This window comes from Hippocampus comes, unplaced genomic scaffold, assembly GCF_001891065.2.
Source record: "Hippocampus comes isolate QL1 unplaced genomic scaffold, H_comes_QL1_v1.1 scaffold96, whole genome shotgun sequence".
NCBI classification, from domain to species: Eukaryota; Metazoa; Chordata; class Actinopteri; order Syngnathiformes; family Syngnathidae; genus Hippocampus; species Hippocampus comes.
Window position 1 is genome coordinate 1487288 of NW_017806074.1, and position 7363 is coordinate 1494650.

At 47.0% G+C, this 7363-nt stretch overlaps 1 long non-coding RNA gene across 1 annotated transcript; it reads left to right on the forward strand.

Moving 5' to 3' along the window:
- The first annotated feature begins 30 nt into the window (after nucleotides 1-30).
- Nucleotides 31-3752, forward strand: LOC109530566 (uncharacterized). Its single transcript, XR_002171026.1, has 2 exons — nucleotides 31-302; nucleotides 2877-3752. It is a non-coding gene; the product is annotated as an uncharacterized LOC109530566 (long non-coding RNA).
- The last annotated feature ends 3611 nt before the right edge of the window (nucleotides 3753-7363 follow it).

Genomic DNA, 7363 nt, shown 5'->3' on the forward strand with positions numbered 1-7363 from the left:
TGTGGGGTGGGGGGGGAGGGTGATGGGGGGTGCGGAGTGTCCGCTCAAGGCTGGGGCACATCTGTTAAGGCTCCCATGTCAAGTGAAGGAGGAGGAGGAGGAGGCTGAAGCCTGAGGTGTGTGCGCATGATGTGCCTGCGTGTTGGTGGGGCGGACAGACAGGCAAGCAGGCAGGCAGGAAGACAGTCAGAAAGACAGGCAGTCGGGAGCAGAGTAGGAGTCGGAAAAGAGGAAGACTTGGCAAACGGAGGCTCTGGCTGCTTTTCGACCACAGCTGTTGAAAGTAGGAGTTGCGGCAAGCAGTAAGCGCGGCTCTCACGTGTGCGAGAACAAAAAAGGGAAGGAGGGAGAAAAAAAAACGCAGCAAAGCTCAACTCCGACGGCAAACTGTTTTGCCGTCGGGAGTTTTTTTTCTTCTTGCTTTTCTTCTTTTTAAGTGAGCATAGCGGGAGGACCGGAGGAAGGTCTTTGAGAGAAGGGGGGGGGGGGGGGGGGGGGCGCGGGGGCTCGGCGAGCGTGCACACAATGGTGCAACTTCTATGAAACGCCTGGGCAAGGATGTGGTTCTGTCCAACTGAGTTTTCACAGCCAGACAGGATCGATCCCCATTCACGCGGCGTCTCAAAAGGCTGTAATGCGCATGCCATGCCAATAGTTGGCAATCTCACAGCTTGCGAATTCGAGGGCTACGTGCTTTAAATGAGCATAAATGACACTTGGACAAAACGTTCGGGGTTAACATTTTAAAGGTTCGCATGCAGTTGATCCCTGTTTGCAAAGACCAGCAAATGCGACCGAAAAAGCTGTGATGTAAATTCTAAGCGGGTAGTTGGCGATGTCATGACATTTGTGGACAAATTTGGTGGGACTGCAGGCTTCAGTGCCCATAAATGAAGCAGCATGTTGGGCGAATAGTGAGCATGTCTACCTCACCGCCCCGAGGTTTGGGATTTAGCCCCGTTTCTGTGAAATTGCCACCACCCGCATCGCCGTGGATATGTTCCAGATCCACCCGTGATCGGTGAATATCCGCAATATAGTGAGACCATATGAAACGAAGCGACTTTGAATAGACATGTTTATGTTTATGTTTACGCTTCTATGGATTGGAAACTGCAAATTACGTGTGAAAAAGACATTTCTTTTTTTTCCACGGGGAAAAAAAGTCACTGCGCATTGAAACACTTAGCCTCTTCTTTTTCTCTTTCCTCACGTTTGCTCATTAATTGTCACAGGCGGGAAGAATAGTCACGTAGTGTGACATTTACAGTCATGGCTGGTGAGCAGCGTCTGCACAAACAAATCATCGACAGTGTAGCCACGCAGCCACCAAGGCTGTTGTTGCTAGCTCACTGAAAAACAGGGTCGGGGTTTTTAAATTTATAAACCCTGGAGGCCATTTTGAAAAAGGGCTCCATTTTGGGTTATAAAACGCCGACTTAGTACAGACCAAGTGTTGTTTAACGGGGTCATTCCTTTATGTTCAAGTTTACGGATGGCGAGTGACTGTGAGTTTTCACAAATGGCTCCATCCTCAAAAATGCTCTAAAAGTTCAAGGCTACAAAAAAAAACAATAAGACATTGGTATTGTCTTGATTTTTTTTTCCCCCTTAAAGCAACACTTCATGCAGTTCTGCCAACATTTTCAAGTTTGGCACCATCTTTACCCCTTGGCAACGTATCTTTGTACTCAGCCATGTTGGACCTCATCCCTATTTCCCTTCCACTGACTTTTTTTTTTTTTTTTTTTTAACACATGCCAGCCCTCAGTGCTAATATGTCACGGGTGTCTGCTGTCACTTGAGATGAGTGTGCTATCATTATGGTTGAAACCATGCCAACAAGCCTGATTCCTTCGGGTTGTACGCATGATTTGCTCCCCGCAGCCCTTTACGATGCCACAGTCAGGTTACAGGTTGGGTTGAGGGTACTCCACTCTCTCACTTTGCGACGTGTCGTGTCAGAAGGTAGGCTCAGGATTAAGGACCCCTTTGGGTCTAAAACCCAGTGCACGGGAAGCGATGCGGTTGAACTCGCCTGAATTGGGCAATCGCAAAACATATTACAGGCGCAGACATACACCCACACAAATGGAAATGGATCCAAGCACACGTAACCAACTCGATACAACAGAAAAACCGCAGCCCCTTTTTGTTCTTATTTTGAGGTACATTTGAAATTATAAATATGGTTACGTATTATTGTAAAACACATCCATCCATCCATTCATTATTTTCTGATCCGCTTATCCTCACAAGGGTCGCGGGGCGTGCTGAAGCCTATCCCAGCTGTCTTCGCGAGTAAGCAGGGTCCTCCCCGAACTGGTTGCCAGCCCAATGCTGTCTCTTTGGAGTTCTTAGTCCCCAAGCATGCTCCTGCCCCTTTCCGCAGTGCGGTCACCGGCCTCCCTTTCTGTTGTTGGTAGTGTCAAACGTTGCAAGTTGGTAGACCCGCTGAGCTTTAGTCAAAAGGGTTCAAGCTGGTGGGACCCCCTGGATAGGTGGCCCATGTGTGATTGACCCCAGAGACGAGACAATAATTCCGTTTCTTTGGAGTTCCTGGCCACCAAGCCGATGATCCCTTTTGGACATTGTGGTCAGTTTCATTCACTTTCAAATCCAGGTTAGGTTCAGAAGCCTCTCCTTATGTTGCAGGTAGTGTCAAATTTTGCAAGCCGGGAGGGCACTTGACCTTCAGTTGTGGGGACACATTGAAGAGGTGTCCCCTGTGCGAGTGACAGAGACAAACCAACAAGTCCTGTCTCCTTGCAGTTCTTGGCCACTGAGCCATGATCGTCGTATTGTTGGACATTGTGGACGGTTTAAGTCAGTTTGAACTCGACGTTGGGGGTCACAAGCCTCTCCTTCTGTTGCAGGTGGTGTCACATTTGCAAGTTGAGGGTGCCTGCTGATCTTCAGTGGGAAGGCTTCTCGTTCGATAACCCCTTAGACACGTGGCCCCTGTGCAAGGGACTGCAGACAGGCCAACGAGTCAGTCTCCATGGGCGACTTGTCCACCAAGATAAGTGCCTTTTCCAGTTTGAGGTCAGCCGCCTCTCCTGTTACAGGTGGTTTCAAACGTTGCAAGTTGGGAGGCAAGTCGACCTCCAGTCGGAACGACCTTTCAAAAAAAAAAACGACCCTTCGAAAGATGACCCCTCGTACAAGAGTCTCCGGGGCAGAGTGAAAGGGGGCACCCTGCGTGGGGTCGTTATCACCCTTCTTACAGTGGGGAGGGAGCGGGAGTCACTGCAGTTGTGACAGATTCTGGCTTCCGAGTCAGTTCGCTTGGCTCTTTGCAAATGTGGTCGGTTTAGAGGCTTCTAAAGCCAAGGGCCGTCGTGAGTTAGGCGAAGAAAATGGCCGCAAAAAAATGTTCAATAAAAAGAGAAAAATCCCAGCAGATCCAGTTTTTTTCCAAGAGAGCCTCCATATTTTACCCCAGTGGTCCTCGGTCAAGCACTCAGGAAATACTCACTGGAAAACTGGATTCAAGACTGACCGTGGCTTTCTTCCGCGAAAGAGAAAACCCCCCCACCTTTGCCGAGAGCTGGACAGAGACGCATCAACAGCTGCGCTTTTTACGACCCTGAGCGACGTCGGCGGTTTTGAAATAGCCCGCACGTTTCTCTTTGAGTCGGAGCGCGGCGAGCAGGAATGCGCTTGAAACTCCGCCGTCCTTCTCCCGCCACATGTGTCCTCCGTGCGCGGATTCAGATGCGCGCCTCGTTAAAAAAAAAAAAAAAAAAAGAGCAACTCGGCGTGTATACAGGCGGGGATCGAGACGGGCGCACCCCGGCGAAGGCGCGGCGCCCTGGGAGGTCGCAGTGATCCCGCCATCTGCTGCCGCAATCAGACTGGAGCACTGGACTGGCTGCACATTTGCACAAAAACACCCCTTTGGTAAATATACTCATGCTGTCCTCAAAAACACAACACACACACACACACACACACACACACACACACACACATTGGGAGAGTGTGCTGACACACATTCAGAAAGGGCTGCCTGCCAACGCGGAACACACACACACACACACACGCACGCACGCACACACACACACACACACACACACACACACACACACACGCGCACGCAGGAGGACAAGCAAGACTAATTTTCCAATGTAGCCTTTAGCGCAAGAGGACACACCACACACACACACAGGCAGGCTCAGATTGCAGGAAGCTCTTTGCACGCAGGTCAGGCCGCAGCAGCCGGGACTAATCAGCACGATCCACCTGCAGATTGTTATGGATCGCTTAGTGCAAGTCACACGGGCGCAAGCCAACGCACGAAAGCCCCGCCGCGCACATGCACTGTGTATTGACGCCGGCCGGCCGGCCGGGCGAGCGCAGAGCCTCGACGTAGCACGATCACGAGGCTCATTTGTTGTAATTCATCACAGCTGTCTCCCTGCTGCGGCGACCATTTTTTTTCTTCTTGCACAATCCCCGGCACGGTGACTCGTGGAGTTCACTTTATGAATCCACGTAATTTTTGCGTCAGATTACAAATCAATAGGGTTCTTCATTTGATGTGGCGCAATTATACCGATAAGGAACACATTTAAAAATATCAACCATTAACTCAATTGGACTTTTTTTTCTCAGAAACAGATTTTTTTAGCGTAGTATAATGACTTTTTTTTCTTAACAGACAACTTTTCATCCGAAATTCAGATTTTTCTTCTCGATCATTTCTAGTTGCACGACGACTTTTCTCCTTATAGCACAACTTGTGTTTTTCGTAATACAGTGAAACTCCTCTACAACGAAATCTACATGGGCGAAAATACCCCCTAGTGTGAAAAAATGTTCATGCATGAAAGCCATTCCCACTTTTCTGCTCCCCCTACGACGAAAAGTCCCCCTGTTCCGTGATACGAAATCTTTTTCTCTGCTCTTGCCTCGCAACGAGATTCACCACAACGAAAACAAGCCTTCCGCAAAAGTCTAATCCAACCTCAGCATGCCACAGCGACCTCTACTGCTTCATAAGGAAACGACAACAGCAACGACCACACTGGTTTACACATGCACAGTAGTACAGGAAGTATTTGTTTCAGACGCAGCACGAAGGTTGCATTGCTAAAATGGCGACAAAACGGACCTTTGCATACCAAGGAGTTATGAAAAGAAAAGCTTGAAGACAGGATAATAGTAATAAAAATGAAAGATGGCGGAAGCAAAATAAAAGACATTATGCAAGAAATTGATGTAAGTGAAAGTAAATGGTGATTGTAAATTTCGCAATTTCTTTCCCTTTTTTTCTTTCTACGCTGGCTATATGAAATGCCAAATAAGTGTATGCTCATACTTATGCACTATTGGAATAAAAATAAAACGTACACATACGTTTTTTTGTGTGTGTTCGTGTTTCCGTCTGAGATCAAATTTGCTACAGTGAAAAGTCCCCTTAAAGAGGAAAGCGCTAAATGTCCATTAAAATATAAAACAATGAGGCGATCATTCGGAGGGTGAAGTGGGTATAAGTACAAATGTCTACGTTAGTTTTGGTGACGATTTGCTGACATCTTTTTTTTTTCTGTAAAGCTTTTCTCTTTAGAGATGGTCGATGGCGAGGAAAAGGCTTCATGTGCAATAAAAATAGATCTCTCGATCTTTCCATATTGGGGCACCTGTTCTGATATTTTTCAGAGGTTGACACGGGCATCAGTACAGATGTCCACGTAATATCTTTAGAATGATCGATAGCAGTTTCCTGACATTCAGTGGCATGAAGCGTTTCTGCAATTACATTAAGAGTTTTAGATCGTCTCTAATTACGCCGCATTTACTTCGAGGAGAGCTCAGTGTCGCTCTCCATGTTGCGGCTTCGGCCGAGTACGACGCTCAAACCGCGCAACTCTAAATTCGGACTTGCCTGTATATGCCGCAAAAACACATCAAAAAGATTGCTCGGAAATCTGTGATATACAGCCGCGTGGGCGTGAACAATCAAGCGTGATATATCGTTGACAATCGAGCGGTTAAGTCTGAATACAAATGAAACAAGTTCTTGCCAAGATCAAGGGAAATGAGAATCTCCAAATGCTTCAACATCGGTCGGAACGTCGAGAGCGGTGAAAAGGTTCGCCTTTTTCTTTGTTTTGAAGTCATTTACGGCGTCTAATTTTCGAGGACTCAGCTTGTGGGTTCGTGAAAGGACATGCTGAAGAAAAACAACAACAGCGACCGCTTCCTCCTTTTTTTTTTTTTTTTTTTTTCTTTTCCTCCCCGGCGCCGCACGTGCACGGATGAGCACACAGGCCCCTCCCCCACCCCCCTTTGCTCCTCCCGTGTGGAGTTAACCGGTTGTTCCCCACAGGCGCACCACGCTGAGTTAGCGCGGCCTCGCCGGGGATAATTACAGGCAGGCTCGGCGGGGCGAGCCGGGCTCCCAGCCAACGGAGAGGAAAAAGAGCGAGCGAGCGAGAGAGATGGGGCCTATAGATTAGGATTGAATCGATACCCTGCTATAGGTTCATCGATGCAATCTATCAAAGGGGGTCACGGCGCAATTAATCATGGCGCACCTCACCGTGTTGAGGATCATTCGGACAGACACTGCCCGCTGCCAAGACGGGCGCATTTGAGTGACGACGCATGACAAGACATCTTTGTTTTCACAAATTGTGTAATTTCTTTCATTACAAAGGAACTTTAGTTCCGATTTTTTTCACTGAAAGTGCAATTGATGAAAAAAAATTCGCAACATCTCGTGACAAGAATTCGTGAACATTATGACGCCATCTTGTGGCCTGACGACTTCATTCGCATTGCCTGACTTCTTTTTTCGTAACTTTGCGTTTTTTTTCCTCGAAGACTACGAGTTATTCTTACAAAATTCGGACTCCCCCCAACCTGATTTAATATTAGTTCTTGGAAACGTACAACTTTTTAATGTTGTGACTTCAATGTAAGACTACGATTTGAGATTCTAGTTTCATATATTGTCGCGAAAGTGTCAATTTTTTTTTTTTGTCACATTCCAACTTGCTTCTCATAATGACGGGACTCAGTTTTATTCTCACAGGCCTGAGATTCCGTATGACCCATTTTCTCGTGAAATTCCGACCTTTTCCACATATCTCATCACATTACGACTTCACGCAACCTCGCAACTTTATTTTTGCGCCAGTAGTTTTTCTTCCTCGTAAAATTTACATTTTTATAAATGCACAACTTAGTTCTTGTTAACTTACAAATTTATTCTCATAACTGTAAGACTTTTTGTGTGAAAAGTCCGACTTTATCCTTACAACCTTACGATATTTTACCCTGCGACCTTGGGACTTTATCTTACAAACAACCATCTACTTTGTCTCACTGCACATATTTTTGCTTAAATTTACAA